The sequence below is a fragment of the Rana temporaria genome, chromosome 4, assembly GCF_905171775.1.
Source record: "Rana temporaria chromosome 4, aRanTem1.1, whole genome shotgun sequence".
NCBI lineage: Eukaryota > Metazoa > Chordata > Amphibia > Anura > Ranidae > Rana > Rana temporaria.
In genome coordinates, this window is record NC_053492.1 from 290,901,593 (window position 1) to 290,908,345 (window position 6,753).

Consider the following 6,753-nt stretch of genomic DNA (forward strand, 5'->3'; position numbering starts at 1 on the left):
AATACCTTCAAATTAATTATTGCCCGCCTGTGGAGACCCCTTGGATTTCAGAGCCCTAATTTTTTTTTGCCCAGGGTGACTCCCATGCCAATCAGCTGTCAAGTCAAAATACTTCTACAGACTACTGAGGCTCTTCACTTTTAGGCATGGTTCACACCTAATGCAGGTTGCAGTTTGCATATTCCGTTTTTCAATACACATTTTCGATCCATCAAAGTCCGTGGCCCTTTCCATAAAATGTAAAGATGTGAATGTGACCTATAGGAAGCCATGTTAAATGAACTGTAGTGTGTTTCTGCAAAACTGAAAATGCACTAAAAAATGCATAGGTGTGAACCAGACCTAATGCCGTGTACACACGACCGTTATTCATATCATGAAAAAAAGTTTTTCTTGACGTGATTCCTCTCAAGCCTGCCTTGCATACACACAGTCGTGGGAAACAAAAATGCTCGAGCAAAGCGCGGTGACGTACAACGGCACTATAAAGGAGAAGTTCCATTCGAATGGCGCCACCCTTTGGGCTGCGTTTGCTAATTTCCCGGTCTCATGACTTGCTTCTGAGCATGCACTTTTTTTTCCTCGTTAAAGCGTACACACTGTTTTTCACAACGTGAAAAAATAGAGTAGGTTCTAAATTTTTATCGTTGAGAAAAATGCTCTGGAGCCTACACACGACCGTTTTTTACAACCAATTTAAAAAATGTAATTTTTCTCTTCATGAAAAACGGTTGTGTGTACGCGGCATTAGAGTGTATTGTCTTAGTGCCAGCCTGGAATCCAATGAGGTGCCACAAGGTCAGAATAAATATCAAGACAAATGGATATAAAACACTCATGCACAGCTACTGATGTAGACCAGGCCATGACAGGTTCACTTTATGCAAGAAATATTCTGTCTTGCTTCATATCCTTCAAAACACATTCAAACCTGCTGTAAAATTAAAATTAAAATTGTATCTACTATTGTGGGGTAACTTAGAATGGCTTTTACTAAATGCAAATGATAAATGGGGTTGAATACATGGATCCACAAGTCTGCATGTAATAAAGAAAAAAAAAGGGTTAATACCGGCAGAATGGTTTATGGAAGCAGCCTCAATGTAGGGTAGCAAGGGCTATATCTATTACTAAAACTGGAGAATGCTAAATCTGTTCAAACAAAAAAATATGCATCTGATGGTAATTTGATAGTAGAAAAATTCCTTTTCCCATTCAAGCAGATAGTGACATCAAAAATGCAAGAACCTCAGAAAAGTGCATGGATAGACAGGACACCTCCACCTTTCAATCACACTGTCCCTTACCAGAAGCCCTTACCAGAAGGGAAGATCCCAACTAGAGATCTTCTGACAGCAGATGGCTTACTACAGCCAGGGGGTTGCGTGGCAGGATATCCAAGAGCCAAGACTTCTCCCACAGTGGACCGGTAATCAGTGTAGATTAAAATCACACTTACAAGAATGTAGATAAAATTTGCTTTGTGAAATTATAGCCGGCCGGCTAGCACAACCCGTTCACTCCGGGACACAGTATGCGGTTTGTAGATGTCAGCACGCCACCACCCTACGCCGTTTCGTCTCATAAGATATTCGTCCTGTGTTCAGAAGCCAATTTGTCCAATCTAAGAGCCAATGTGCACTTGAAATGTAGCCAACATATGTTTACACTGAGTGAGAAGACTTAGGCCGCGTACACACGACCGTTTTTAATGGTCTAGAAAAAAAACATGTTTTTTTCAACCCGATTATTGTTATGTCGGCCTTGCCTACACACAATCGTGAAAAAATGCTCTAGCAAAGCGCGGTGACGTACGACGGCACTATAAAGGGGAAGTTCCATTCGGATGGCGCCATCCTTGGGGCTGCTTTTGCTGATTTTGTGTTAGTAAAACTTTGGTGAGAAACGATTTGCGCTTTTCAATCTGTTACACCTTGATGAACGTGCTATCTCCATTACGAACGGTAGTTTTACCAGAACGAGCGCTCCCGTCTCATGACTTGCTTCTAAATATGCGTGTTTTTTTCACGTTGTTAAAGCCCACACACGACCATTTTTTACGACTTTAAAAACTACGTGAAAATTTAGAGCATGTTCTAAATTTTTAATGCCCATTTTTTACGCCGTGAAAAATGCTCTGGAGCCCACACACGATCGTTTTTAATGACATTAAAAAAAAAAAACATTTTTTACATCGCAAAAAACGGTTGTGTGTACGCGGCATTAGAACCAGTGAGCAGAACTTAGGAACCAGTTCTGATTTTTAAGTACATGACTACCTATGCGTGAGGATTTGGTCATGCCAGGCCTGTATTTTATGCATAGGCATTATGAAATGAAAGTGATTTCTTATTGTGGGTGTTTGGCCACTTCTTTTTTTGAATCAAAGAGCTTTTATTTGAGCAAAATAACAACGTACAGGGCATACAGATAGCATACGGGTACAGTACATGTCCGGTGGTTACAGATAGAATACAGTACCTGTATCACCTGTGTCAACGATAGGTACACTGAACATAGGTGACATGGAACGCAACAACATTTTAAACCCAATTGCCCCGGAATGTAGATACATTGCAGCAGAGTTAACTGTCAGGCCACCCGCGCCCCTCCCAGTCTCCCACTCCCCTCCATACGACCGGAGACTCCCCGAACGTTTTTTTTATTTTTTATCTCTCCTGAGTGCAGGTTGCAGAGGAGTTCAGCCACTTCCCCCAGATTTTTTCATACTTGGCCGGACAGCCCCTATGTGAGTAGACCAGTTTCTTGTACGGCAGTACACTGTAGACCTCTGCCAGCCAATGGGACAGTTCTGGGGGTTCCGGCCTCATCCACACCCGTGCTATGACCTTTCGGGCTATAAAAAGCGTCTCATGTAGGAACACTGTAAGGGATTTATTTATGCCGACATCCGGGAAAATTCCCAGCAGGCATGGTTTGGGCTGTAGAGTGATAGGGGACCCCATTTTGTCATGGAGGAATTTTACCACCTGTTCCCAGAAGGCCTGGACCTTAGTGCACTGCCAAATTAAGTGGAAGAAGGTGCCCGTGTCCTAAGTACACATCGGACATGTAGCAGGGGAGTCCCTCTTGTACCTGGAGATCCTTAGAGGTGTAAGGTATGCTTTATTCACGATAAAGGTTTGCGTAAGGCGATCTGACAATTTCGGGGATACAAGTTTGCAAGCGTCTAGAGCGTCGCTCCATTCGTCGTCTTCCAGTGGGCCCACCTCCCCCTCCCACCTGGACTTTAGGGCATAGGCAGACACCGTTGCACTCAGGAGTGTGATAATAGCGTGAAATTGAGTGATCAGTTTTTTGGGGTCCGGGCATTTAACTGCAGCCATGAGGGGATTGTCAGCTAGGGCCAAGTCATCTTGGGGGAATTGAGCCTGAAAGGCGTGTAGTAGTTGGGCGTAGCGGAATAGCATGTGGTCGGGCAAGTTATATTCAGTCTGCAACGCGGTGAAGGGTTTGAGTTTTCCGTTTCTGGTGACATGAGATAAGTAGTAGATTCCCCTGGAACTCCACACCTCTGTGTCTCTAATGTGCTCCAGCTCCGGCAGGGCAGAATTGTGCCACAGGGAGGTGTATCCGTGTAAGGGCGAGATGCCCAGCCTATCCGAAACCACGCTCCACACCTTCCTGTAATGGTGCAGCAGTGAGTGGCGGCCTCCCACCGACTTCCCCCCCCTGCTATTGCTACCATAGGGTCGCCTATTGACTGAGTCCACGCAGGGCAAAGGAGACGGAGGAACCTAGTCCTATCTACCTTGTCCACGTGGAAGAGCTGTGACAGTTGGGCGGCCAGATAATACGCATTAAAGTCGGGTAGCGCCAGTCCTGCTAGGTCGGTCGGGTTTTTTAGTCTATGCCAGGGAAGTTTATGTCTCGCGGAGCCCCACACAAATGGCTTAAGAAGGGTTTCCAGTAGTCTGAAGCACCTGAGCACCAGATACACCGGTGAATGCCACACCATGTAGAGAATCTTAGGGAGCAGGACCATCTTTATTAAATTTACGCGGCCCGTGACCCCTACTGGGAGTCTGGCCCATACCTGAGTCCTGGACTTCAGCATATCGTACAGTGGTGTGACATTCAATGAGACGTAGTCCGCCGGGTCTCTAGTGGTCCGGATCCCCAAATACTTGATCTCGGCCACTCTCTGTAATGGGAGAAGGGCCCCATCCCTGGTCATTGGATAGCTATCTAGAGAGAGTATTTGGGACTTGTCCCAGTTGATCCTGAGTCCCGAGAAAGCGCCGAAACGCTCTATCAGGGCCAGTGCCAGGGAGAGAGAGTCAGTGGAGTCGTCCAGGTAAAGAAGTGTGTCGTCCGCATATGTGCTTATCCTCTCCTCGACGTCCCCCCCTCCAGAGGCCCGTTATCCCTGGGTGCGTGCGTATGGCAATTGCCAACGGTTCTGCCACCAGAGCATACAGCAGCGGCGACAGGGGGCAGCCCTGCCTTGTGCCACGCCGCAGAGGAAACTGATCCGAGGGCCACCCGTTGGCCAGAACTCTAGCCACAGGGGCCTGATAGAGGAGCTTCACCCATTGTATGAATTTGGGACCTATCCCGAATTTGGCAAGGCATGTCCATAGGTACCGCCATTCCACCGAGTCGAACGCCTTGGCAGTATCCAAGGCGACTATTATTCTGGACCCTGGGTTGTCGTGATTGGCCTGCAGGTTAATGAACAGCCTCCTGAGGTTGAAGGAGGTGTTCCGGCCGGGCATAAAGCCTGCCTGGTCTGTATGTACTAGAGAAAGGATCACGGTATTAAGGCGGGCCGATAGCACTTTGGCTAGAATCTTGATGTCTACTTGTAAAAGGGAAATAGGGCGATACGACTCCGGCAGATGAGGGTCCTTTCCTGGCTTGGGGATTAGTACTATGGTGGCTTCCCTCATCGAGGGCGGGAGCTCTGAGCCATCAAGAATGGAATTATAGAGGGCGAGGAGCCTGGGAACCAATGCTGCAGCGTAGGTGGAGTAGAACTCGGCTGGTAAGCCATCCGACCCCGGTGCCTTGGACTTCGGGAGACCAGCCAGAGCGGCGGAAATTTCCTCCGCCGTCAGTGGTTCCTCAAGTGTTTGGGTCTGCTGTGCAGTCAGTCGGGGGATCAGTAGGTCTGCTAAGAAGTCCTCTGTCAGGGAGTCAGAGTCAGGGGCCACCGTGTCATATAGGGAAGAGAAAAAGTCATGAAACATAGTGGTCACCTTCTCCGGGTCAGTTACCAAATCCCCAGTTGGAGAGCGCAGGGATATCACCACTGGGGGTCTCTCTTCACAGTGTACCAAATAGGCTAGTAACTTCCCCGCCCTCTCTCCATGTTCAAACGTCCGCTGCCTGAGAAAAAAGAGTTTTCGCTTCGATTTCTCATAGTGTAGCTGATCGGCCGCCCTGGCGCAGAGCCTGAGCTCGGCAGCCAGGTCAGCCGACGGGTTGGCTGCGTACTCCCTCTCCTTTACCGCGGCAAGTTCCATAGCCCTATCTAGTGCCTCCGCAGACGTGGCCTTAATAGAGTTTATACGGGACGAGAGTGTCATGCGTGCATGTAGCTTGAAGGCTTCCCAAACAGCCCGGGGAGACGAGGAGACGGAGTTATCCGCGAAATATCGCTCCCATTCTCCTGCCAGATCCGCATCCTCTGGGAGCAGGGTCAGCCAGAACGGATTCAACCGCCACGATGGGGGCGGACGGGCCCGGGGCAGGGACAGTGTCGTCCAGCATGGACAGTGGTCAGAGAGGGACCGAGGGGAAAAACCCGCGTCTTTCACTCTAAGGAGAAGGGCTGTGGACACCAATATGAGGTCTATGCGGGACATTGAGCGGTGCGAGGCCGAGAAACATGAGTATGCCTTGTCTATGGGGTGGCTATATCTCCAGGTATCCGCAAGATTGAAATCAGTGAGTAATCTTGCGAATCTTGTGGGGTGTGACTCTACCGATGGTGGCTGATCCCCGCCCATCCTATCCAGGGAGGGGTCCAATACATTGTTAAAGTCACCCAGCCAAACCGCCGGCGCGTCAGGGTGCAGGGCCATAAAGTCAAATCCTGCAATCCGTATAGTAGACTGGAACGGAGGTGGGACGTAAAATGCCATAAGGAGGATCAGGTCCCCGTATAGCTTAGCTTTCAAAAAGACATACCTGCCCTGTGGATCTATCACTGAATCCTGGAGTTCAAAATGCGCCGTTTTGGCTATTAATATAGAGACACCCCTGGAATGAGAGGTGTGAACTGAGTGAAAGCTCCAGCCCACCCACGATCGCACAAGCGCCCGCTGGGCCAAGCCCTCCGCGTGCGTCTCCACCAGGACCACGACGTCCGCTCTCAATTTTTTAAGTATTGCAAATATTGCAGAACGCTTAATAGGGTCCCTCATCCCACGGACATTCCAAGTCAATAGCTTTAGCGTGGCCATGGGACGAACCAGGGACGGTACAGAACCCCAGGATTCAGACTATTTGCAGTTGCATACCACATTCCCCCATGACCATACAGAAACATAGCCCTATACCCTAATAGTGACTCCTTGAAATACCCTTCAGACACGATTTGCTCAAATAGAACAGAAAATAGATGAAAAAGAACAGTAACCCACAACCTGTGCATCCCTCCCTCCCCCCACCCTGCCCTGCACTGTCCCCAACTGGTGCGGGCCTGAACCCTTAACTGCCAACGAGGCAAGAGCAGCACCCTATGTATAGTGGGAAAAAATACAAATACCAAGGATACACATAGGG